Here is a 26,314-nt window from a genome sequence, read left to right as displayed (position 1 = left end):
CATTTAGGCACTGCCCAGATGTAGATGCCTTAGCTTTAATAAGCCTGCCTTCAGAACCTGTCCTAAACAATGTGTGTTCTAGAACCATGTGAAAGCATTCTGACAGCCTGTTCTAATGCTGATTCATTACCTAGCACCATGCGACGAGAAGCTGAAAATTACCCAAGCATATAACATTGCCAAAATCATAGTTCAAATAATTTAACTTACATGTGTAGCTGTAACTGTATGAGAAATTTAATCCTTCCTTTAATGAAATATTATTTTTGCTAGCATATTCACACATTTTATGCTGGCCTCGGGAGAAAGGATAATCAATATTATAAGTGTTACATTTTCTGTTCTAAAATTTGAAAAGACAAACAGCAGCACACACTAAAAAACAATGACAGTGTCACTGTAAATATTTCACTTGAATGATATTGACTAGGACAAGCCTTTAAAAATGTTATTTATTGATTTTTTGCAGATAACATAGTTATATGAACACAGCCTCAGTTCAGCACTCATGGAGGGTTGACAAATGCAACAGATACATCATGTGAGGCTGGAGCCTTGTTCAGTTGTTAGTAGAGGTGATGTGCGCATTTCAAGCAGGAGTGATCACCAAAAACTGCTACAAGCAGGATTGGTGCAAGGACAGCCTTGCTCACAGCCTGTTTCAAGCAGGGTTGTGCTTGCTTTAGTCCAGCAAGCCACTATCCCTCTGCCGACAACTTAGATATGAGACAGCAGAAGATGTCACTGGAGAATGCTCACGAACTCTACTTCCTTTCTTTTTCCACAGTGAGCTTGGATGAGCAGCATTAGATTCCTCAGATTCATTTCTCACTATAGGGCAAGCCTTGCCATCACACATGGACATGAATACATAGCAGACATGTGTTTTGCCACACTGGTGGTGCATGTTGCTGCCCCTACCCAATTTTAATTAAGCAGCAACATAAAAAGTTTACCCACATTTTAATTTGTAAGGAAAAGATGAATGTTTTCAACTTCAGTGTTCTATCCTATTTTGCTTTTAGGTTATATATGTTTGTAAACATACATATTTGATGATAGAATTGCCTTCAAAAATACATAAATTGGGTACCCCTGGTCTAGATTTGTTTTCTTTTATTAACTTGCCAGGTAGCTTTATTCTCTTCAGTTTAGGAACTTCATACCTGCAGCAAAAGCTAAAAGCCCAGTATATAAACAGGAAAAGAATGCTGTAATCTGTGTCCAAAGCTAGCATTGTTTGTACATGAAATCAATTCTCTAGAGAGACATTGATAGATCAGTATGTCACAGCTTTGTGTAAACAAAGTCATGTGAATTTGAATGCTTAATAGAGACCAGAAGAGAATACTATATCTGATAATATGAACAAAGCAAAGTTCTATTTGGCTGTGCAAATAATGCATGACATTTGTAGAGCTAATAGTCTCAAGAGTCAGCAAGTAGAAAAGGACGTTGAATTAAAAGTGTACATAAGGGCACTGAATTAAGCTAGAATCCACACGATAACTTGTCTGACATACAATGTAGAGCATACATTCTATATTAAAAGTCTGCACTAATCTATAAATGGGTTATTTGGTTATTGGGGTGCTGAGAAACTATTGTTGTTACAGTTCTATTATCAGCTCCTGCAGACTTTGATTTCTTCATTCTATTGCTCTTGGTAGCATAGTAGCTCATTATTACCATCCCCCCACCCTGAAGACTTATGGCACCAATTAGATTCTAAAAACTCAGTGATGGACAATATCATTCCAGAAGAAAAAAGAAACATTTCTTGCCTTGTTGTTATATTGAGCATTGGTTTTAATCTCACACTTCTTTTGGAGGCATTCATACCTCACCTCCATTTTTTAAAATGTATTTTTTATTAAAGATTTCTTGGTTTACAAAAGCATGTGCAATGTCTCTTTTTTTCAAGTTACATTTTCTACAGGTCAGATTCATTTGTTGAGACATTAGTGTTACATTAGGAAGAAAAAGGGGGGAAGAGGTGGAGGGGCCATGGTGGGTTGGGTGGCGATGTTTCTATTTTACTTAATGTATGTGTGGGGTTTTGTGTCAGCGTCGCTTGTGCAGGTATAAGGTGCTCTGCAGCAGGGGGTTAGATCATGGATTGGCAAGCTAAGGCCCAGGAGCCGGAGCCGGCCCAATTGCCTTGTGGATCTGGCCCACAGATGATCCGGAAATTGCTGCGTGGATCGGCGTGGGGATTCTGATCATTCAGGATGCACCATTACCCCCCCACACACACACACCATGGCGGCGCCTCCTCCCTCCCTCCTGGCTTCTCCCTGCCCTGCCTAGAGGAGGAAGGGGGCTGGGCTTTGTTGAACCGCAGTTGATTAAGCACCATTTTAAGCAGCCCTTTACGGAGACAGCCCTTTCGCACCACTCATCATCTCACCGCCACCAGCCCCTGCCACTCGCAAGGCACAGGTAAGCAGTCACCGGGACTCGTCTGGTGCTGTGAAGAAGGGAGGAGAGAGTCGGTTGGGGGGGGATTTCCCCCAAAAATTTATTCCAGCCCCCCACAAGATCTGAGGGACAGTGAACCGCCCCCCTGCAGAAAAAGTTTGCTGACCCCTGGGTTAGAAAAGTAGATTATCAGCAATATACATCATTCTTCAAGTACTACATGTGTGTGCTCACATGATGCAATAGTGGTAGCTACAAGAGAGATAGAGATTATTTACAAATCGCAATTGGATACAGTTCAGTATCTAGACAATATAATAGGGAATATGACAAACTTTGTAATTATTATTTCAAAATCTGATTACCTTTATCCAGTTATTAAATGAGCTGAAATCTATATCTGAATCCCTTTACCCGGAGCCAACTAGAACTCTATATACATGGAAGCTGGCTTCCATGTGCCTTTTCCCATCTGGATAGGAAACTGCATGCACAAATGTGTCCTGTGTGCATGATTCCCCTGCCACAATTCAAAAATTGGGGTTGCATAGTAGGAGAAGCCACCTTCTGTGAAAGGCTCCCTGCCTGTAGCCCTTGCCACTCCACCTTTAGCCTGCTGAAAAGTTGTCAGATTTCTATTCCTGTGATACAGGAGGTATTATTTGGTTTTTGCTTTTATTTTAATTTTATATACTGTGATCTTTTTATGTGAACTGCCCTGAAACCTCAGGGTTTAGGGTGGTATATAAATTTTAATAATAATAATAATAATACACATTATCTTACTCAACAGCTTTCTGATCATTAGCACAAGAGAGAGATTTTGAAATGAAGAAACATTGGTTCCCAAGGATATCCATTTGAGCTGGACCATAGGACCAGGCTGCCCAAGATCATGTTTGGTGAATATTAACACTTGCTAATACGTTGCATGGGACTGAGTACCTCAACAAAAATATATATCTCAGTGTGAAAACATGGGAGTTTTGCAGCTGGGTCTCTGGTTTTGCACCTGCAGTTAATTGTGCCCATATTCTTGTGCCTACAACCCATTTTTGGTCTGAGCATCTGTTCCTTTTGTGTTTATTTGCACTTCAGCGATGCAGGCTTAATTTCTCCCATTTTTATTTCATAACATGCTAATGCTTGGTTTGTTTTTCACTTAATGCTTTCTCTGTGGGCATTACAGAATTGTGTTAAGGATGTAATTTACTGTTTTGTATGTACTGGATGCTTCCTGCACATTGCCACAGCTGAGTAGATACAGTTAGGGTGACATATCAACTGTGGAAATAACATGGATCAAAAGTAGCAACTATGGAAATAACACGTTATTTTCACACATGCTCCATCAGCTGTAGCTTTTGACTTCCACTGGCAAAGCACAAATGCCTTCATATCATACATTCCTCTATAATTTAGAAAATTAAATGTTGGCATATTTTATATGAGCTGTCCATTGTTTTCAAGTGGCACAAAGCCTCACCACATTATCCACAGGGATCCTTTCCTAGGAAAACATATTCAGAACCTGATGCCCAATACATTTCTAGAGCTACTTACTTGGGTATAACCACACTAAACTCAACTGGATTTGCTTTTATGAGTAAACATATATATAGGATCAGAACTCAAGGTTGCAGTCCTCAGCACATTTAGACAATAAGGCTGGATTCCTGTGCACAGTTACCTAGGGATACTCTTCTTAAGTACACTGTGGCTTACCATCACCATTGCCACCTGCCACTAATCATAGACCGCAGCATGGGCATAGCCAGGATTTTTTGTTAGGGAGCAGGTTTTTTTTGGGGGGGCAGAACCTCAGATTTGTATTGATTGCCCCCCTTCCCCACCCTTGGACGCCCATGGACACAGGGTGTTTTACCCTCTTCCTATTAATATTTGGCCCTCCTCCCTCTTCACAGTTTTTCTAAAGGGCTCATTCTACTGCTGCTTTTCCCACCATCACCAGAAGAGAGAGCTTTGCTACCAGCCATTTTACGTTAAGCCTGAAGTGTTTCTCATTCTTTTCCTAGTAACAAACTTTTAAAACAAACTTTTAGAAGACATCTGAAGGCAGCCCTGTTTAGGGAAGCTTTTAATGTTTAATAGGTTATTGTATTTTAGTGTTTTGCTGGAAGCCGCCCAGAGTGGGTGGGGTATAAATAAATTATTATTATTATTATTATTATTATTATTACACCAGGTGCTAAGGACTAGCTTCAGCAGTTGCTACTACTGCACAGACCAGAATGAGCTTCACTTTGCACTTGCTGGTAATAAGCATTCTTAATTGTCTAGCTATGTTATTTTATTATTCATTTATTACTAAATTGTTCTGAATTGTCTTTTATATAGTAACAGGCGTGTGTTTGTGTGTGAGAGACCTTGACTATAATTGGGATCGAAGTCACACCATAAATTTGGGGCACTTTTATACTACTTGAACAATCATGGCTCACCCCCCCCCAAGACTCTTATACCATATGAACGAAAGTGGCTTCCCCTAAATAATCCTGGGAACTGTAGTTTGTTAAGGGCACTGAGAGTTGTTAGGAGACCCCTCACGTAACCAGAAATCCCAGCACACTTAATATACCAAAAAGCAGAATACAAATAATCTGGCTATGACTACTATGATTTCAATGCAAACAGGAATAGCATTGGGTGGCATTGTGTTCTCCAATGTTTATCTTATCAATAAAAAAAATTCACTGTGGCACAAGCACAGTTTTATTCTGAAAGCTTGCCCCAGAGGAAAAAAGTTTGAGAACCACTGCATTAGCCCAGAAAGTTTCATTTAAAAAAAGAGAGAGAGAGAGAGAGAGAGAAAATAAAACTCTCAGTTCAGTTCAGTTCAAACAACGGGTGGATGGGAAAACTGCCATATTCCAATTACGAAGTAGCTAGGTAAAGGTAAAGGAGCTTGCGAGTGGATGGCACTGTGGTCTAAACCACTGAGCCTTTTGGGCTTGCTGATCGGAAGGTGGTCAGTATACGGGGTGAGCTCATTGTTCAGTTCAAACAATGTGTGAATGGGGAAACTGCCATATTCCAATTACAAAGCAGTCTAACCTCCAGCTGCTCATAACTATATTTTGATTGTAAGACTGCAATCCTATGGATGCTTATTTGAAAGTAATCTCCACTGAACTCCATAGTAAAAGGTAAAGGGACCCTTGACTGTTAGGTCCAGTCACGGATGATTCTGGGGTTGTGGCGCTCATCTCACTTTACTGGCCGAGAGACCCGGCGTACAGCTTCCAGGTCATGTGGCCAGCATGACTAAGCCGCTTCTGGTGAACCAGAGCAGTGCACGGAAAAGCCGTTTACCTTCCCGCCGGAGCGGTACCTATTTATCTACTTGCCCTTTGTTATTTCAAACTGCTAGGTTGCCAGGAGCAGGGACTGAGCAACAGGAGCTCACCCCATCGACCTTCTGATTGGCAAGCCCTAGCCTCTGTGGTTTAATCCACAGCGCCTTCTAAGTAAATATGTGTAGGTTCAACTTGTAAAACACATGCTTAATAAAGGCTCTTATTCAGCCAGCTGAAATGTAGCCTTTTGCAAAAGCAAACAATCTTAGAGACATTTTACCATTTATACACCTGCTGGTGTGAAATAGAAAACTCCTTACATAAAAGGAGATAAGTGCTTCTACTGATTCTCTTCAGCAGTCACTCTTCTTATTTTGGGTATTCTGTCCCTGCTTGACAGGTGAAGTAAGCAGTTTGAAATGTTAGAACCAAATAACTACAAAGGGGTTACACAGCAAAAGAGACGATCACACTCCAGCTTGCTCTAATTGATAAGCATAGGTAAGAAAACTAAACAATCACTCATTCCTTCTCTTGCCACACCTTTTGAATTTGAGCTACTAGTCACAGACCACTTCAAAGCTTCATCCATCCATTCCCTCCCCAGAACAGGGGAAGCCCATCACCATAATTATTTTTGGCTAATCCTTGCCTTTAGAATGCCTTTCTTCTTTTCCAGTGGCCACTCAGTTTACTTTCATTTCTAGCCATTCAGCAACCCAGTATATTCCCATAGTTATTTGGAAGCAATCAACACATCCCAATGGCCATCCACCGGTCATTCTTTTCAATATGCCCCTTTTACACATGAACGACAAACATAGCTGTCCCCATCACATCTGATGGCCCTGAGGCAGAACAGATAAAACTGCTCAGACACCTGCGTGTTTGGCTTTGAATGGCCTCGCCCTCAGGCTACTGGCTTTCTTTCCAAAGACTCAAATAGCAGGGCAGAGCAGGGGGTGTTAACAGCTTGGGATGGGTGGGGGTCAAATGTATTAAGGGTTGTGACAATGGAGAGGGAGAAGTCCGCAGGCCAGGTGCCTGCTTGCCTCTGTAAGATAAAAGAGGATTAGGGAGCCATCTGCACCTGTCAGGTGTGCTTCCCCTGGCAGGCTTCCCTTAACAACAAAAGTCCCTCACCAGGAGAAGAGTGGCTGCTTCAAATGACAGGTGTGTTCTAGCTATCTAACTTTTAGAACAGGTTAAAGGAGTGCCTAGGTTGATATTATATAACTGAAGGGGAGAAGTAAATGTCTCTCTATTGTCTTAGGTTACATTCCTAATTCTATTTAACTGGGAGTAAGCCCCATGGAATTCAATAGGATTTATATCGCTGTGGTCTAAACCACAGAGCCTAGGGCTTGCTGATCAGAAGGTCAGTGGTTTGAATCCCTGTGACAGGGTGAGCTCCCGTTGTTCGGTCCCAGCTCCTGCCCACCTAGCAGTTCAAAAGCACGTCAAGTGCAAGTAGATAAATAGGTACCGCTCTGGTGGGAAGGTAAACGGTGTTCCCGTGCATTGCTTTGGTTCGCCAGAAGTGGCTTAGTCATGCTGGCTACATGACCCAGAAGCTGTCTGCGGACAAACGCCAGCTCCCTCAGCCTATAGAGCAAGATGAGAGCTGCAACCCCAGAGTTGTCCGCGACTGGACCTAATGGTCAGGGGTACCTTTACCTTTACCTTTATACATGGTTAGGATTACACAATGCCTATCTTTGCCTTATGCAGAAGTACCTTGCACTGGATAGCCCAGCACAGGAACAAAGAAATAGCTTGCTTGCTATATCTGAGGTTCCCATGCCTGCATACCCAACAACTATTAGACAATGGGGCAAGAGTTGGTTGAGAAGTTGGCAAACCCCCTGTTTCTTAACAGGGGTCACCCTAGCAATATTAGCTAACTATAAATATAATAATGCAGAAGCTATAAGGAAAGCTATATGCTGACATCTTTAATTAATGTTTGTGCATTGAGGAAGGGTCATAGCACCCTAGCAGAATACATACTTTGCATGAAATTCCCATGCAATCTCTGGCATCTCCAACCAAGGGATAGCACAGGAGACCCAGTAGCAGGTGATGGGAAAGACCTTGTGAAACCACCATTTGTCAAAATAGACAATACTGGATTAGAAAGATTTGGATCTAGAATAAGGGAGTTTCCTGAATGTGCTGTTGCTGAGATGCATCTGCTCTGAGATTCTGGTCACTTCCAGATAAGCTAGCATTCATTCTGATTTGTCTGCGGGGAGGATAGACAATATTGTATCAAGCAAGTGTAACCCCACACTTTCCAGTGCCTTTTTTCCTGTCACTTTTCTTATAGGAAAAAGTATGTTTTGTTTGGGTGGGAGAGTATACACTGTAGCACATGTGTATGTATACACATTAACAAATAAAAATGTAAATGTATCCTGCAACATTTCTCTGATGGGGCAAATCATGAGCAGTGTCTCACCAAGGACAAACCTCAGAAAATGGGGACTGACTCTAATAAATAGGGAGGTGGAATATATGGAAATTAGTTGATAAGTCCAATTTTGTTGAGTTAAAAAAGTAACAAAGAAAAATTCCCAAAATTCAAAATGGTGAATAACAATATCAAACATGTAGCTGTCCAAATCCAAAATTAAAATGCAACCAAGGTTGGATGAGGGAAGAATTGCCAAATTTCTTACTGCCTCTGCTCCTGTGCCTTGAACAGCAAAAGGGCACTCAGATTTGACAGGAAATTTTCTCCCATCACTTACCTCCATGCCAGAGGGGCATTTCAGCTGCTTCATTTCTAAATGTTGAGCTGAAAGCAGGGGGCGGAAGGGTCTTTAAATAAGTTAACAATTTAGGTACAGGTGGGAGTGGGGAAGGAGTCTACAGGGCAGATCCAAAATGGGGTGGGGTGGGGGTAGAAGCTCATTTCTAAATGAGCTTCTACAAAAGTGGAAATGACCCAATCAGGCTGAAAGAAATATATCTGAATCAATTTAAAGAAAAGAACACATTTTTGGGTGCATATAATCAGATCTTACTTTCCTAGGAGCACAGGTATAGAAGCTTTCTTTGCAGAGGCTTCAGATAGCTCCACAACTCTCAGTAAACATATACTGCAAGTACCTGGTAGTCTCCTCAGGATGCAAAACCGGTGATTAGTCATCAGAAGGAATTGTTAAAGCCTTGCAATTTTGTCACAACCCGGGGTTCCTTGATTGCCATCCTTTTAAATTGTTCCTGTTATTCTGCTGCTTTTTAACTCTATATGGAAAAGTCCCTAGCAAGGTGATATCAGGGTCTTTTCAGTCCTAGGTGAAGCTGGACAGCGAGCCCATTAGCTGAATAGGGAAAAGCTGATATTCAAATGATTTTGAAAGAGAAGTTAAACCCAGATTGATTCGGGATGAGGTGGGGAGTGAAATGCTAAGCATCCCTTATCATTGCCCTCTGGTGGTGCATCTTGGTATTTCAAAACTAATTTTAACAGAAGTGGCGAGCATTTGCTTGCAAAGCAGTCAGAAGGCAACATTGGACACCAGTTCAGTCCCGTCCTCCCCACTCAGTTGCCTTCCAGTATGGTATTAACAAGCAGCTTTCTTGATGGAGAAACTAAGCCTTTGTTCTCATCAGAATTCTGCTCAACTGAATTTCTCTGCAATACCGTGCAATCAGTACCCAAAATGTCTGTTTCTGTGTGTGATCTTATCGCCTTTCGACAATTGTATTAAATACCTCATTCTGCCAGTTGCTACAGTATATGGAAAAACAAGTGTCTGAGTGCATCGATAGGTTTGCTGTCATTTGAAATGTAAAAAAAACCCCACTGAGCCTGTACAGCAGGAAGAGAATTCTTTGGTGTACAAAAATGTGTGGTCAAGTCCCCATGCAAGTAGGATTTACTCCCACTGTGTATGCCTAATGCTGTGCATAATGCTCTAAGAGGCATTAATGTGTTGATTCCAAGAAAGGCTTTTGTCCTGTTCTAATGGCCTATTTAAATGTTAGGGTTCTTTGGCTTTTTAAAAAGTTATTGTGGTTATCTGGATCTAGTTGGAAGCCCATATTGTATGCAGCATGGGCAGCTGCCGGGAGCCCAGATCGTTTACTCTGACTGGTTATGGTTCTCCAGGGTGCTTGGCAGAAGTATTTCCCATCACCTACCTGTTTATCTGATCCATTAGCTGGAGATGCGAGAGACATTCTCTATCTGCGAAGGGTTTCGAGATGCAGTGATCCTCGAACCCCTTCCAATCTACGCCCCATCCCAAGGGATGAGGGTAGGGAGAGCAAGGATTACACACCTCCGTCATTGGTGCTGTGCAATGCCAGGTCCATAGGCAACAAAACCGCCACCATGCGTGACTTTTTGGTCTCACAGGGGATTGACCTGGCTTGCGTGACGGAGACCTGGGTACGGGAAGGCGAAGTAGTCTCCCTACATGAGATAACACCCCCAGGTTTCTCTGTCCTCCATCAATCGCGGACTGTGGGTCGGGGGGGAGGAGTAGCGTTGTTATTCCGGGAGGATTGCTCTTTCAGAGCTCTGCCATCACCGGTGATCTCTGGCATTGAATGTGTTGGTCTCGTGTGGGGCACCAAGGAGAGCTTGGCTGTCTGGCTGGTGTACCGACCACCCAGCACACCGGCAGCCACCCTGTCAGACCTGCTGGAGGTGGTGGCGGGCTGGGCCTTGGAGTTCCCAAACCTACTGGTTTTGGGAGACTTCAATGTCCATGCCGATGCCGCTCCCTCCTCACAGGCTCTGGACCTAGTGACTTCCATGGCAACACTAGGGCTCTCCCAGTTTGTTTTGGGCCCCACTCATCAAGCAGCCCACACGCTGGATCTGATCTTTGGGGCTGGCATAGATGTGATCATGCTCCCCGCTGTGGAAGTGCCATGGTCTGATCACTACGCTTTGAAAGCCAAGATTGACTTCCCGCTCCTCCCCGGCTCGGGTGGCAAACCTATTTGGGCTCGTCCGCGAAAACTGATGGATCCTGATAGATTCCGACAAGCCTTGCGGAACCCTGCTCCTCCTGGCAACTCATTAGATGACCTTGTTGAGGACTGGAATAACCGGCTCTTGGCAGCCATTGATGAGATCGCGCCTAAGCACCCTCTGCGACCCCGTCGAAACCGGGCCCCTTGGTTTACTGAGGAGCTCTGGAAAATGAAGCGGGATCTCAGACGGCTAGAGCGAGTATGGCGACGGACTCGTGACGGAGCCTCAAGAACATCTTATAGGACACTTATGAAAGCCTCTGAGATGGCTATGAAAGCTGCTAAGAAATCTTACTTTGCAGCTTCCATTGCATCCGCTAGCTCTCGCCTGGCACAACTTTTTAGAATAATTAGGTCAATAACGTCCTTAGGAGGACAACCAAATTTAAGCACAAATTCGACCCACAGCTGTGAGGCATTCACAAGCTTTTTTGCGGAGAAAGTCCTGTTGCTCCGCCGTGACCTCCCTGCCAATTTAGATACAGTGACTGAACTGGAGGCCCCTCGACTGACTTCAGGTCCAGTGTTGGACCATTTCGATCGGATACTCCCTACTGATGTGGATAGATTCCTCCAAGTTGGTAGGCCCACCACCTGCCTCCTTGATCCGTGCCCGTCTTGGCTGATTAGGGAGTGTCCAGATGTTGCGCGGACCCCCCTGGTTGAAATTATCAATTTGTCCCTTGACACGGGGACATTCCCAGGGGAACTGAAGGAAGCAGTGGTGTGTCCACTCTTAAAGGAAACTTCATTAGATCCCTTAGACCTATCCAATTACCGCCCAGTTTCAAACCTTCCATTCCTGGGTAAGGTAATTGAGAGAGCGGTTGCTGAACAGCTTGGTAGGTTTCTGAAGGAAACATCGGCATTAGATCCATTTCAGTCCGGTTTCCGTCCTGGTTTTGGGATGGAGACGGCTCTGGTTGCCCTAACAGATGATATCCGTAGACAACTGGATTGAGGCAGGTCAGGACTGCTGATCCTTTTAGATTTGTCAGCAGCCTTTGACATGGTCGATCATGATCTTCTGGACCACCGCCTCGCAGACGTGGGGATACAGGGCATAGCCCGTAACTGGTTGTGCTCTTTTATCTCTGGTCTGGGACAGAGGGTGGCACTAGGGAGGGAAATGTCGTCGCGCCACTCCTTGGTATGTGGAGTGCCGCAGGGCGCAATTCTCTCCCCGATGCTTTTTTACATCTTTATGCGCCCCCTTGCCCCGATTATCCCGAGCTTTGGGCTGGGCTGTCACCAATATGCTGATGACACTCAGCTCTATCTGCTGATGGATGGCCACACCGACTCAGCCCTGAACACACTGACCAGATGCTTGGAAGCTGTGGCTGGATGGTTTCGTGGGAGCCGATTGAAACTAAATCCTTCGAAGACAGAGGTCCTATGGCTAGGTCGGGATGGCATGGGGATGAGGGACCAACTCCCTTCTCTTGCGGGGGCCCAATTAGTGCCATTGCCTTCCGTTAAGAGTTTGGGTGTAATCCTTGACACCTCCCTTTCCATGGAGGTGCAAGTTACAGCAACAGCCAAGGCGACATTTTTCCATCTTCGCCGCATCAAGCAGTTGGTCCCTTACCTTTCCCGCCCCGACCTGGCCACAGTGATCCATGCGACGGTCATCTCCAGGCTTGACTACTGTAATTCGCTCTACGCGGGGCTGCCCTTGAAGCTGTCCCAGAAACTCCAGTGGGTACAGAATGCTGCAGCGAGGCTCCTCACGGGGTCTTTGCCATGGGAGCATATTCACCCAGTGCTTTTCAAGCTGCACTGGCTCCCGGTGGAGTACAGGGTCAGATTTAAGGTGCTGCTTTTGACCTTTAAAGCCCTTCACGGCCTAGGACCCTCGTACCTAAGGGACCGCCTCTCCTGGTATGCCCCACGGAGAGCCTCAAGGTCCATAAATAACAACACCCTAGTGGTCCCAGGCCCTAAGGAAGTTAGATTGGCTTCAACCAGAGCCAGGGCCTTTTCAACTCTGGCTCTGGCCTGGTGGAACGCTCTGCCTCATGAGACCAGGGCCCTGCAGGATCTGATTTCTTTCCGCAGGGCCTGTAAGACACAGTTGTTCTGCCTGGCCTTTGACTTGGAGCCAATTTGATTCCCTCCCTCCCTCTCTTTCTTTTTTCTTTTCCTTCTCCTCCTGCAATGAGGCTACATTTTAATATTTTCATGTTCCATTATTTTAATGTTGTATTTTATTTTTGTTTTTAAGTTGTAATCATTCATCTTGTTTTTATTATTGCTTGTAAGCTGCTCTGAGCCCGGCCTTGGCTGGGGAGGGCGGGGTATAAATAAAAAAATATTATTATTATTGTGCATCTGATAGTTCTAATCCTTGAACTAAGAGGTATTCATTCGTTCACATTTCAGTACATATTCTACTCGGTGATGAGAGCGTACACTGAATTATACACTTTTTATGTTGGGAAGTGGCCATATATTGATTCCCACTATTGTTCTTTAGGGGAAGGACTGTCGCTCATTGGGGGATGTTCCTTGTTTGGAACTCTGGAAAGCCTCTCCCAGGCAGTGCAGGCAATAATGAGCCAGATGGAATCGCAGCCTGACTTGTATAATAATAATAATAATAATAATAATAATAATAATAATAATAATAATAATAAAAAATTTATTTATACCCCGCCCATCTGGCTGGGCTTCCCCAGCCACTCTGGGTGGCTTCCAACAAAATATTAAAATACCGTAATGCATCAAACATTAAAAGCTTCCCTAAACAGGGCTGCCTTAAGATGTCTTCTAAAAGTCTGGTAGTTGTTTTTCTCTTTGACATCTGGTGGGAGGGTGTTCCACAGGGCGGGCGCCACCACCGAGAAGGCCCTCTGCCTGGTTCCCTGTAACTTGGCTTCTCGCAGTGAGGGAACCGCCAGAAGGGGCTTTGTTTGGGTCAATATTATTATTTTTAAAGTTAAGATAAAAAGAATTATGCATCTAACAAGTTGATATTTGAAGGGGAGGGTAGTCAGAGAATTTGGAGGAGTGTGCATAAACCCCCGGAAGGGTGTAGGCTATTTTCTGCCTCAGAAGGTGTTCAGCATTAACTACTCACCCTTGTCCCTCCCCTCTTTAACCAAAGACCAGCCTTCTTCTTTCATGACAGAGGTAGGGTAGACACTGCAAGTAGATCAGGAAACCTATAACTCTTTAGCTAATGATGGACAGAGTACTGTATGTCTTCCCATCATCTGTGAGCACTGGCCAGAGAAGTTCCCTGTCCCTGAAGTAGAAGAAGGTTGCCAAAAATCTAAGCACTGGGAAGTTTGTGCTGATTTAATATTTAATTGAAATGATCCTCAGTTTGTTTGTCCAGGCTTTTTTCTACAGTATCTAAACTGCTTTTGAGGAGCTTAACCTGTATGTCTGTATGCTTAGCTTTTTATTAATTACTTCTCACACAATCATACCTTTCTCCTGAACAGGCCCTTCTAGGAACTGTTTGTGTATTCTGTCTGGGCTGCCTGCCTCCTGGGAAATCTCAATTTAAATGCTAATGTTGTTTGTTATTTAACAGAGGTGTAGTTGCTCTGCTCTGGTGCCTTATGTCATTCAGAGCTTGCTGAAGTCTAATTGGCCCAGGAACCAGGAATGATGGTATTAGCTTGATACCAAGGTGAGAACAAGACCAATTTGGGGATTAGAAGTTTATCCTTCCCCACTTAGTATAGGATTTTTCCTGATGGAAGGTGAGACAGCCAAATATTTTTTTACAGGAAGTCAAAAGGGTCAGTTGCCCAGGATGGCAATGTGAGGAGGCGCAGTGTCCCTCAAAAACCCAACCCAAGCTGTGAAATAAGTAAAAATGAATAAAGATGGAATAGTAGAGGCTTTGCTGACTGAACCTGTTGCTAACACTGCAAGACATTGCATTTGGCATTTCATATGTATGGATCCTGCCATTCTGGAACCACATTCACAGCATCTTTTCTGCTGTAGAGCGACTGTTGTTGCTAAGGGGAACTGGCACTCTGCTGTCAGGGGGAAAAATACGGCTTTTCCTGGCAGGGAGATAAATGGTAGGAAAAGCTTCATCTCTCTGTGTGTCTGCCTGCTGTTAAAGGCACACAGAAGGGCCAGTAACAAGGCAGCAAGCTTGTTAATGAGAAGCGAAAGGTCCCTGGGAGTGCCTTTTCTGTGCCATTAACTTGTACCAAACCAGGCTCAGCTGCAACCATTGAAACAGCGGATTGACTCCGTTGGCCACCAAGGGCCTAAGGCCTTGCATCAGAAGCACCAGCAATTTCATCACATTCTGTCAATAGGAGTACAGACTTAGGTTGCTGAACTGATGCAAGAGCAGTTGCAAAGCTGTTAGCAAGGGAGCTTGGTGCCCCTCTGGGAAAGAATTAATGGAGAGGGGAAGTTTATAAACAAAATATCCTTTAGGCCCTGCTATAGTGAAGTGGAGAAACCAATTTCCAAAGGTAAAATTGCCACAACAGAAAAGATCATGAAAACATCCGAATGGCAAGATAAGAGAGCAGTAAAGTAATATTTTTATTTTTGCATAATAGCCTATGGACTCCATGGGCTAAGTTTGGTAAAATAATATAATGACAGTAAGGAGGAAGGCCCACAGCTGTGTCTTGGGGGGGGGGGGAGCAGGGAAAAGCTGAATTCCCATGAGATGTAACCATGAGCAAGAGTATTAGAAATAGCTACAACAGAATAGTAGACTTAAAAAATAGCTCTTGAACAGAAATGTGTAGGTGATTTCAAGAGTTTGCTTAGTTTCATAGCAGTGGTGTGCGGTCAGTGGACTAGGGCGACTAGGCTTGTCCCCTAAATGTTCCTGGTAAATTAGAGTACAGCGGTACCTTGGGTTAAGTACTTAATTCGTTCCGGAGGTCCGTTCTTAACTTGAAACTGTTCTTAACCTGAAGCACCACTTTAGCTAATGGGGCCTCCTGCTGCCGTTGCACCGCCGGAGCCTGATTTCTGTTCTTATCCTGAAGCAAAGTTCTTAACCTGAAGCACTATTTCTGGGTTAGGGGAGTGTGTAACCTGAAGCATATGTAACCTGAAGCGTATGTAACCCGAGGTGCCTGTATTAAAATATTAAAGCTTAGCGCCTCCTTCCTGGGAAGCTTCTGCCTGGCTTAGGGAGGGAGGTGTGGTGTCCACATGTGCCACCCGCCTCCATCGCCCTCACAAGCTGGCACCTCTGGCCCTAACTGTTCCCCTATGAAAAATGTCACCGTATGCCACTGTTTCATAGATTCTGTGCTTAGAGTTCTCTTGCAGTTATTAATATGCTCCAGGCCTACAAAAATGGTGACCTACCTACCAAGCTAAATGAATCCCAGCAGTTGTATATCGTGGCCCACAAGGGCTGCAATAAAATACTGTAATTGCTGGTTGCCTGGTCCTGTAGAAATTAGGTGGAATGGCAGCCAAAATGTTTTTATTTTTTATGATGTAGATGTTGGGATGCTGGAATATCCTAACGGTAGAGGTGTGCTGTTTTTTCTTAAATCTTTTAATATAAAAATTCACTGATGTACAAAAATGCTAAAACGTGACAAACTGTTGAAAATACTGAGGTCAACTCTGCTGTTACACTGCTGTAGAGAAACAAAAACAAAAGCCAAACCGAGCTTGGTTAAGAAGCAGTGAAATGTGCATACATCACACCCCATTGTCTACTCAGAGTAAACGACATCTCCAGTTGGCCTCCCTGAGTTGCAGGCTACTCTCAGTGTCCAGTAGAAAGAGGACAGTGGTCACTGTTGCAATGTATGCCACAAATCCTCTTACTCACCCTCAGTGGCGTAGCGTGAGTTGTCAGCACCCGGGGCAATGCAAGTAATTTGCGCCCCCTAACCCGGGGCAAGGCACGTAATTTGCGCCCCCCCTACCCCCTAACCTGCGAGTTGCCGCTGGCGCTGCTGCCCAAATGACGCCGCTTGCCCGGAGGAGGAGGGGGCAGAGAGGCGAGGAAAACGCAACGGCCCAGCAGCTGCAGCAGCACCGGCGGAGGCGGGGCTGTGAGGAGGGGCTGCCTGGCGCGTCCTCCGCGGCGAGCGCGGAGAGCCGCTGCCTGCCGGGCGCCTTCAGCCGGGCACTGCGAGACATGCGGCTCCGCTACAGCCTGCGCCCGAGGCTCTTTGGCGACTCCGGAGGCAGCGAGCGCGCCCCCCCCAGAAGTTGCACCCGGTGCGGCCGGCACCCCTGGCACCCCCCACGCTACGCCACTGTGCAGGCGGTCTGGGAATCAGCATGTTTTTACATGAGTAGAATGTGTCCTTTTATTTAAAATGCATCTCTGGGTTATTTGTGGGGCCTGCCTGGTGTTTTTACATGAGTAGAACGTGTGCTTTTATTTAAAATGCATCTCCGGGTTATTTGTGGGGCATAGGAATTCATTCATTTTTTTCTTCAAAATATAGTCCCCCCACAAAGTCTGAGGGACAGTGGACTGCCCCCCTGAAAAAGTTTGCTGACCCCTGCTAAAGACCACAATTTCGCCCACTCTGATTGGCTCCTTGATACGATCAGTTAAGAATAGATCTCCTCTGTGAAATGCAGGATCCATACTGCCACTGCCGCTTACTCATCCACTGAACATCGTCCAAGAAATCCAGAGAAAGCATCATGAGGGCACTTGGGGAGGGAGGGGGGGACAAATAAAATGCCAGCATCAAGGAAACCAAAGGAGTAGCGCTCTTCCGCTTCCAGTCACCTCATGTGGAGGTGTGTGTTGTCCCTTTTTCTGCTTCTGCATGTCCCTCTTTCTCTCAGTGCTATGCTACATTTGGTGAAAATGGCAATTGCTGGTGTAGCAGTTCAAGGTTGTACCTCTGCTGCTACTATTTTTCCCATTTATCACCGTCTTTATTTGTATGCCGCCTTTCCATTGTTAAAACTGTGCTCAAGGTGACTTACAACATGACAAGATTTGTACAATCCCAAACTGATCGCCGAAGAATTGATGCTTTTGAATTATGGTGCTGGAGGAGACTCTTGAGAGTCCCATGGACTGCAAGAAGATCAAACCTCTCAATTCTTAAGGTAATCAGCCCTGAGTGCTCACTGGAAGGACAGATCCTGAAGCTGAGGCTCCAATACTTTGGCCACCTCATGAGAAGAGAAGACTCCCTGGAAAAGACCCTGTTGGGAAAGATTGAGGGCACAAGGAGAAGGAGACAACAGAGGACGAGATGGCTGGACAGTGTTCTCGAAGCTACCAGCATGAGTTTGACAAAACTGCAGGAGGCAGTGGAAGACAGGAGTCCAAGGTCCATGGGGTCACGAAGAGTCGGACACGACTAAACGACTAAACAACAACAAACATAAAAAGTAATAAACAATAAGTAAAACACATCAAAAAGTACACAACCAAATTGAAGCAATTTCCACATAAATAATAAGATATAATAATAATAATAATAATAATAATAATAATAATAATAATTTATTTGTACCCCGCCCATCTCACTAGGTGTCCCCAGCCACTCTGGGCGGCTTCCATAGAAACCAAAAATACACTAAAATATCACAGATTAAAAACTTCCCTGAACAGGGCTGCCTTAAGATGTCTTCTGAATGTCAGGTAGTTATTTATCGCTTTGACATCTGATGGGAGGGCGTTCCACAGAGCGGGCGCCACTACCGAGAAGGCCCTCTGCCTGGTTCCCTGTAGCTTTGCTTCTCACAATGAGGGAACCGGCAGAAGGCCCTCGGTGCTGGACCTCAGCGTCCGGGCAGAACGATGGGGGTGGAGATGCTCCTTCAGGTATACTGGGCTGAGGCCATTTAGGGCTTTAAAGGTCAACACCAGCACTTTGAATTGTGCTCGGAAATGTACTGGGAGCCAATGTAGGTCTTTCAAGACCGGTGTTATGTAGTCTCGGCAGCTGTCCCCAGTCACCAGTCTAGCTACCGCATTCTGGATTAGTTGTAGTTTCCGAGTCACCTTCAAAGGTAGCCCCACGTAGAGCGCATTGCAGTAGTCCAAGCGGGAGATAACTAGAGCACATCAATATCATTAACTTACCCCCCCAAAAAAACCCTCAAAAAATGCCAACTAACCACCTTAAACAATACCACAGCCTAAGAGTGTGTTCAGCAGCTTTTGTAGCTGGAGTCTTGCCCTCCCAGGCCAGGGAAAAGGCCTGTAAGGCAGGGAACAGGTCTTCCAGGACTCACAGCCAAGTCAGGGTACAGCCAACTATGCATGATGTTGCATGGATTTAATGTACAGCATCAAAAAGACATGATACAAAAAGAAAAGAAATGATGGAAGAGAAAAATAAGCAAATTCAGGTACTAACTCCTTTATATGGGAAGGTTCAGTGTTTATGGTGGTGGTGAGGTTGCAAGTGAGGTTGAGTAAATAGCCTGTGCTTCCTTAGGGCAGTGACTTTTGGGCCTGGTTTGCCTGCCCCGACAACTCTAGGGACGCTCGAGGAATTTGATTTCTGTAAATTCCAAGGTGAACTGATCTGGTATGTATCTCCTGGGCTAATGTGTACATCAGAATCAAATTATCTTCAGTTCTATTAATTTTCTGATGCAGTTGGTTCACAAAGAGTCTCTATATCATAAAAAGTCAGAATGCAGCCCGCACTGGAGGACTTGTAGTGTCTCACCACAATTCTGGATTTGCATGATGGCAGAATGGGGCAGGAGAGCAAAAGTGAAGGCAAGGTTGCACAACAGCAGTAGAATCATAGAATCATAGAGTTGGAATAGACCACAAGGGCCATCAAGTCCAACCCCCTGCCAAGCAGGAAACACCATCAGAGCACTCCTGACATATGGTTGTCAAGCCTCTGCTTAAAGAGCTCTAAAGTAGGAGACTCCACCACACTCCTTGGCAGCAAATTCCACTGTCGAACAGCTCTTACTGTCAGGAAGTTCTTCCTAATGTTTAGGTGGAATCTACTTTCTTGTAGTTTGGATCCATTGCTCCGTGTCCGCTTCTCTGGAGCAGCAGAAAACAACCTTTCTCCCTCCTCTATATGACATCCTTTTATATATTTGAACATGGCTATCATATCACCCCTTAACCTCCTCTTCTCCAGGCTAAACATGCCCAGCTCCCTTAGCCGTTCCTCATAAGGCATCGTTTCCAGGCCTTTGACCATTTTGGTTGCCCTCCTCTGGACACGTTCCAGTTTGTCAGTGTCCTTCTTGAACTGTGGTGCCCAGAACTGGACACAGTACTCCAGGTGAGGTCTGACCAGAGCAGAATACAGTGGCACTATTACTTCCCTTGATCTAGATGCTATACTCCTATTGATGCAGCCCAGAATTGCATTGGCTTTTTTAGCTGCCGTGTCACACTGTTGGCTCCCATGGCATGGGAGTGAGCTAGGGAAAGTGGTGGTTTAAAACAATGGCAGAAGTTTGAGTAAAGCTGGGAGTGAGGGAACCGAGAGGAAAATTGTTGTTTTTGTTGTTTAGTCGTTTGTTGTTGTTGTTTAGTCGTTTAGTTGTGTCCATCTCTTCGTGACCCCATGGACCAGAGCATGCCAGGCACCTCTGTCTTTCACTGCCTCCCACAGTTTAGTCAAACTCATGCTGGTAGCTTCGAGAACACTATCCAACCATCTTGTCCTCTGTCGTCCCCTTCTCCTTGTGCCTGCCATCTTTCCCAACATCAGGGTCTTTTCCAGGGAGTCTTCTCTTCTCATGAGGTGGCCAAAGTATTGGAGTCTCAGCTTCAGGATCTGTCCTTCCAGTGAGCACTCAGGGCTGATTTCCTTCAGAATGGATAGGTTTGATCTTCTTGCAGTCCATGGGACTCACAAGAGTCTCCTCCAGCACCATAATTCAAAAGCATCAATTCTTTCAGCCTTCTTTATGGTCCAGCTCTCACTTCCATACATCACTACTGGGAAAACCATAGCTTTAACGGACCTTTGTTGGCAAGGCGATGTGTGGTTTTTAACAGAGACCAATGGTTGGAATAATGTACTTTAATTATGTTTCTTTTTTAAATTTAAATTGCACATACATGTAGGAATGCAATGGAACACACTTATGAATAAACTTAAGAACATTAGAAAAGCCATAAGAATTTCACCAACACTTGTGAAATTGGCAAGGACCAGAAATAGATTGATCTGTCCATCTGTAGAGGACAGCATCTATCCCTCCCAAAGCTCTTTGGTGGAAGCATGGAATAAAAATACAATAATTACTTTGCAACTTCTCTCAGGCTAATGCAGAAATTTTACTCCCTTATTAGCCAATATGTCACAAATTATTGCACAAAGTTTTGAGCTCTCCAGAACTCTTTCTGGTTTCTGCTGCTTTTAACTACAGTGGTACCTCGGGTTACAGACGCTTCAGGTTACATATGCTTCAGGTTACAGACTCTGCTAACCCAGAAATAGTACCTTGGGTTAAGAACTTTGCTTCAGGGTGAGAACAGAAACCGTGCGGCGGCAGCGGGAGGCCCCATTAGCTAAAGTGGTATCTCAGGTTAAGGACAGTTTCAGGTTAAGAACGGACCTCCAGAACAAATTAAGTTCTTAACCCGAGGTATAGAGTGTCTGCCTTGATTTTCAGTTTGCTTTGAGATAAAAGCCGTTTGCCACAGGGTGGCAGTATAAACCAACTTGTTGGGAACTGTGGCAGGGATATGGGGGGGGGGAGCGGGTAGTTGCAGCTGATGGTTTTGAAGCTGAAGGATATTGTGGGATATGTGGGGGTGGAGCAGGGGGAATGAAACCCTGGCAGAGATTGAATAGTTTCTCCCCACTCCCACCCCCTGACCTCTTTACAGGAGCTACAGTGGCTCAGTGTCATAGCCCTTTTTCTACCCAAGTCCTGGTTTTACATCCTGGATTTCGTCCATAAATTAATGCATAATGGGTGGTCTCTTTCTACTAGGCTCCTTCATTCATGCAAGTCATGAAATAACTATGCAGTTTGGCAGAGGCAGGATTAGAAGAGACTAAGAGGCCACGAAGTTGAAGATAAATGAGAACTGGCACAGAAAGGTGAAGGAAACTGTGCACCTGTTCTGACCAAGCTGGAGAGACTGACTCTCATCATCACTAACTCAGTTCAAGGAACTTGGGAAACATTCTAACATCTTGTCTCATTGTTCTTCCGGGGCAAGTTCAGCCCTTTTCAAAAATGTATAAATTATACAAGGCAGTGCAAGTTATTTGTCCAGGAAGAAAGTGCTGTAAAATTAGGACGTTGTTCCAGAACTCATTGTTGTGTATCTTCAAATACAACTTTAGGTTGCTTTCCTTTTAAAAGTCATTTAGAAAATGTCTATTTTAATTCCTTCTGTGCATCAGCGGCCACAGATTATTCTGGCAGCAACCAGAAATTTCTGTACAAGTGAGCAATGGCTTGATCATACAGTATCATCCTGTATCTACAGCAATAAATAAGTACCGTAATAATTCTACTTGTAGTTATTTACAATAGATCACTAATGGTTTTAGTGGAGATTTTATATCTACATGTTACATTACTATAGTTAACTTCCTCCAGTAGGGTATAACTTTTTCTCATTTCTGCAAAAAGCTCAAAGTGGTGTACATTGTTCTCCTTTCTCCCGGTTATACTCATATCAACCCCGTGTAGGTTAGGTTGTGTTATTTGGCTGTTGTTTGGGTGGTTTGCTTAGCCTTGGCTTAATGCAAAGATAAATAGTCTATTAACCATTTAAAAATTATTTATTTGAAATATTTTGAAAAATACAAAATAGTTAATTGCCTATTGGACTGTTTTCAGTGATTTGCTAAACAATATGAACAATATTTTCATAGCACAGAATTCCATACGCTAAGATTTCATATGGATGGGGGACTCCTTAACTTTACATTAACGCAAAGCCCCTGCTAAACCAACACACTCTCAGGTATGCTTTGGGACCCCTTTTCAAGTTTCAGGATACTGTTTTATTGGAATTACACATAAACACACACAAATCCCAGAAGATATTATAGGTTTTGTCAGATACTGAGTTTTTAGTAACTTATAGGTGTAGTCGCTCAAGGTGGCATACATGTTTTGTTGCATTGGTTGCAGCTAGGATCTGTGAATAAGTGCTTTCAGAGATTTGATAATAATTTTATTTTATGATAATTTGATGACGATTCTATTAGGTTTTTAAAAAATTATTTCTTGTATTGCTTAAAAAAAATCTCTTGGTTCTGGCTTATATTTACTATATTTTATATACGTAGTCTTTTCAGTACAGTATTTGCAATTGCAAATGTGATTCTTTGTCTGTTTTTGAGCCTGTTTGAACGTTTGCAAAGGCCTTTGGCCATAAGCAATAAAAATTTGACCTGACCTGAGTAACATGCAAAAATAGGTTGCTGGGAGGCTAAAAACGTTGCAGCCATTCTGCAAACAGCACAAGATAATACATAGTTCCAAAACGGCAGGTAATTAACACACACACCATTGTTTGCACTCCTGAACTGAGGATGTGCCAGGACTGAAGGCTACCTGGAAGTGACAACTCCCATTCTTCTTGATTAGAGAGAAATGACAGTCTTCTGGAGGGTGTGTGTGCAGTTACTCAGCGGTGACGGAAAGTAACTCTGCACATGGGGGGACGGAGACAGCAAAGTCTAGGCTCAGCTTACACCTTGTGACCTCTGCCTTTCTCCTCCTCCTTACTCTGTTCTGACACTCAGAACATTTCCCCACCTCTGTACACTGAAGGGAAATGCAAAGGGGAGCAGGGGCTCTATACTGAACAACTCACTGGCAAGCACAGATCACACAGCAAATCAGAAAGCGGATGCTAGTAAGTGTTTGGCAGGTGCATGTTGAATTTCCCTGTTGCGGTGGGATGTTATATGGCCGAAGAGGAGTAAAATGGAATCTCTCAGCATTTGCAGCTACACTAGAGCACAAGCCTCATTCTTGATTTCCCTCTCTCTCAAGTACAGTCCTTCACACCGGGGAACAGAAGCACTTTGCTGGGCCCATAATTGATTTTTCCACATGAATGAGCTCTCTCCTTTATCCTTCCCGCATGCTGTTACACAGACACAAACTCTTGTTCTGAATAGGGTGCTCATTATGTACCCCTGCTCCCACATAAAAGCCCTATTGAAACACAGCAGAATTGCTTGAGCCCTTTATTCCAGGAAGGAGGCACTGTTTAGGAGTTTAACTGTTTAACAGGTACAGTGATTGTATCTAGAAAGCTTCTGCCACTCACCCCCATACTGACAACCACCCACTTTTTAAAGTTGGGCCAAACACTAACAGCAACCCAGTTTTCAGAATACTACGTAGTTGGTTTGTAGGAAGAATTTGCTACTTCTCAACCTGACCACTGCAAACAAAATTCAGCATAATAACTTGAGTCCAACAAGGAAGGACTAGACATGTATCAGGCTTTGTGTACACAGAAGAGATGTGATGCAAAGGCAGAAGGAGCCAAGGATGCAATCCAAATACTCATTATTGGGTGCACTGCACCTTGCTTCTTGACTATTGGTTATATGCAATCCTTATATTGCAAGTCCTGCGGGGTGAAGTTATAGCTCAAGGGGTAGAACAGAATGTCACAGATTCAATCTCCAGTATCTCACCTGCTTGGAATTATGGAGAGTTACTGCCAGCCATTGCAGACAAGACTGAACTAGATGGACCAATTGATCCAACTCAGTCTAAGGCAGCTTCTTTTGTTACTATGTCCATTCATATTTTGGCTAACATATGTACATTTTTTGTTACTCCTTTGTATCAGCACATTATGTTTCCCCGTGGCTGTGTGTTAAGATCCTCCTCACTTCTCCTTGTTGTTGTTGTTTAGTTGTTTAGTCGTGTCCGACTCTTCGTGACCCCATGGACCAAAGCACGCCAGGCACTCCTGTCTTCCACTGCCTCCCGCAGTTTGGTCAAACTCATGTTGACCTGTTGTCTTTGTCCATGGAGTTTTCTAGGCAGGGATACTGGAGTGGCTTGCCGATTCCTCCTCCAGGTGGATCACATTTAGTCAAAACTCTCCACTATGACCTGTCCGTCTTGGGTGGCCCTGCAGGGCATAGCTCATAGCTTCTCTGAGTTATTCAAGCCCCTTCACCACGACAAGGCATTGATCCATGAAGGAGCTTCACTTCTCTAATATACCACAAATGCCAGGTATGCAACCATATGTATGTATTACAAAAACATTTCTCTGCAACCAGGCCATTGGTTGATTAACATCCTATGGCCTTTTAAGTGTGCTTGTGGGAGGAGGTTATTGGTGGTGGTGGTTGTGTATTTTGTGTTCTCGTTTTATACTTTTATGTTGTGAACTGCCTGTGATCTTCAGATGAAGGACGGTATACAAATTTAATTAACAGCAGCAACAACACACTTGACTGACAGTACACATAGAACCAGTGACAGATTCAGTTTGCTGTGTTTCATCTTCCAGTTCTCTCCTCTGTTCCTTTAAGTGAATTGCAATGGCACAGCAGGATATGGTTGTTTCAGTGAACTAGTGAGAGCTAGCATTTCTGTTTAGAGAAGAGGTGGGGCCTGTTAATAGTCTTCTTAATTGAGATGGAATAAATGCTTTCTGGAGGGAAAAATGGCTGTTTCATCACCTGTCTTTCATATGCATACATAAGAGGAAGCATGCTCCTAAACCAGAGAACAGCCTAGCAGGGTGGGAGTGTCTCATAACATGCTCAGTGGTTATTCATGTTAATGCTGTGGGCTAATTCACAAAAACAGTTAACTATGTCTTCCACACCCCAGGAATCAGCCAAAGCATGACCCAGCCTGCAAGCTTTACACCAGACCCCTACAAATTCCCTATTAATGACAATAGACATGCTACTACCTCCACAAGTGATAGTTTGGAGGTATACTTGCACTGCTGGGGCTCTGCTTAGTTGCATGTATGCACTCTGGGAAAGGAGGGACTTTTTTTTTAAGTTCATGCTGCATCCAGCAAAAGGGAAGGACTGAAGATTAGTGGTAGAGCATATATATTGAATGCAAAATCTCCCAGCTTTGGAATCCCTGGCACTTAAGAAGGAAAAAGGAAACAGGTAGAAGGTATTAAGAAAAAGCTTCTTCTTGAGACTCCACAGAGTTGCTGCTAGTCAAAATCCTAAGCTAAATGGACAGATAGTCTGCCCTGGTATATGGCACACAACGGATTTTTAAAGTTACTTAAAGTTCAGTAGGCGAGGTAGGCTCATGCTCATGTATTTATTTATTTATTTGCTTTCTTATTAACACCCCACATTTTGACACATAGTTCTTGTAAGCCAAACCCTATCCATTACGTTTTAGCAAATGTATATTTTCAGAAGTGGAACTGTGCCACCCATTTTCTCCATCAAATCCTCTGAAGTCACATGATGATGTTCGACTGTTAACTTAAGCAGGTCTAGGCATCTACCTACCTTAGAGGTGGAGAATCTGTGGCCCTTCTGATGTTATCAGACATCCCTGATCACTGGTCATGCTGACTGGGACTGATGTAAGTTGGAGTCTAGCAACATCTGATGGGCTACAGCTTTCTTATCCCTGATAGGGGGTACTCCAGATAGCTCACTTTGGAACTATACCATAAGCTGCTTGGAAAGCTCTTCAGAGGAAGAACAGGGTAATAA

General features: G+C 44.2%; 1 long non-coding RNA gene across 5 annotated transcripts in view; it reads left to right on the top strand.

Moving 5' to 3' along the window:
- Positions 1 to 22,125, top strand: part of LOC309514265 — a 29,961-nt gene extending 7,836 nt beyond the window's left edge. For 4 of the 5 annotated variants that reach the window (XR_014211848.1, XR_014211849.1, XR_014211850.1 and 1 more), the window contains exon 3: positions 470 to 1,897. This is a non-coding gene — a long non-coding RNA (uncharacterized lncRNA). Of the gene's footprint in view, positions 1 to 469; positions 1,898 to 3,214; positions 3,324 to 14,277; positions 14,377 to 21,605 lie in introns of those variants that run through there. The other variant, XR_014211847.1, reaches the window with a different exon arrangement.
- The last annotated feature ends 4,189 nt before the right edge of the window (positions 22,126 to 26,314 follow it).

The sequence above is a fragment of the Podarcis vaucheri genome (assembly GCF_965113315.1).
Source record: "Podarcis vaucheri genome assembly, chromosome: 11".
Lineage (NCBI taxonomy): Eukaryota > Metazoa > Chordata > Lepidosauria > Squamata > Lacertidae > Podarcis > Podarcis vaucheri.
The sequence above is the reverse complement of the archived record's forward strand: the minus strand, read 5'-3'. Positions and strand labels throughout refer to the sequence as shown.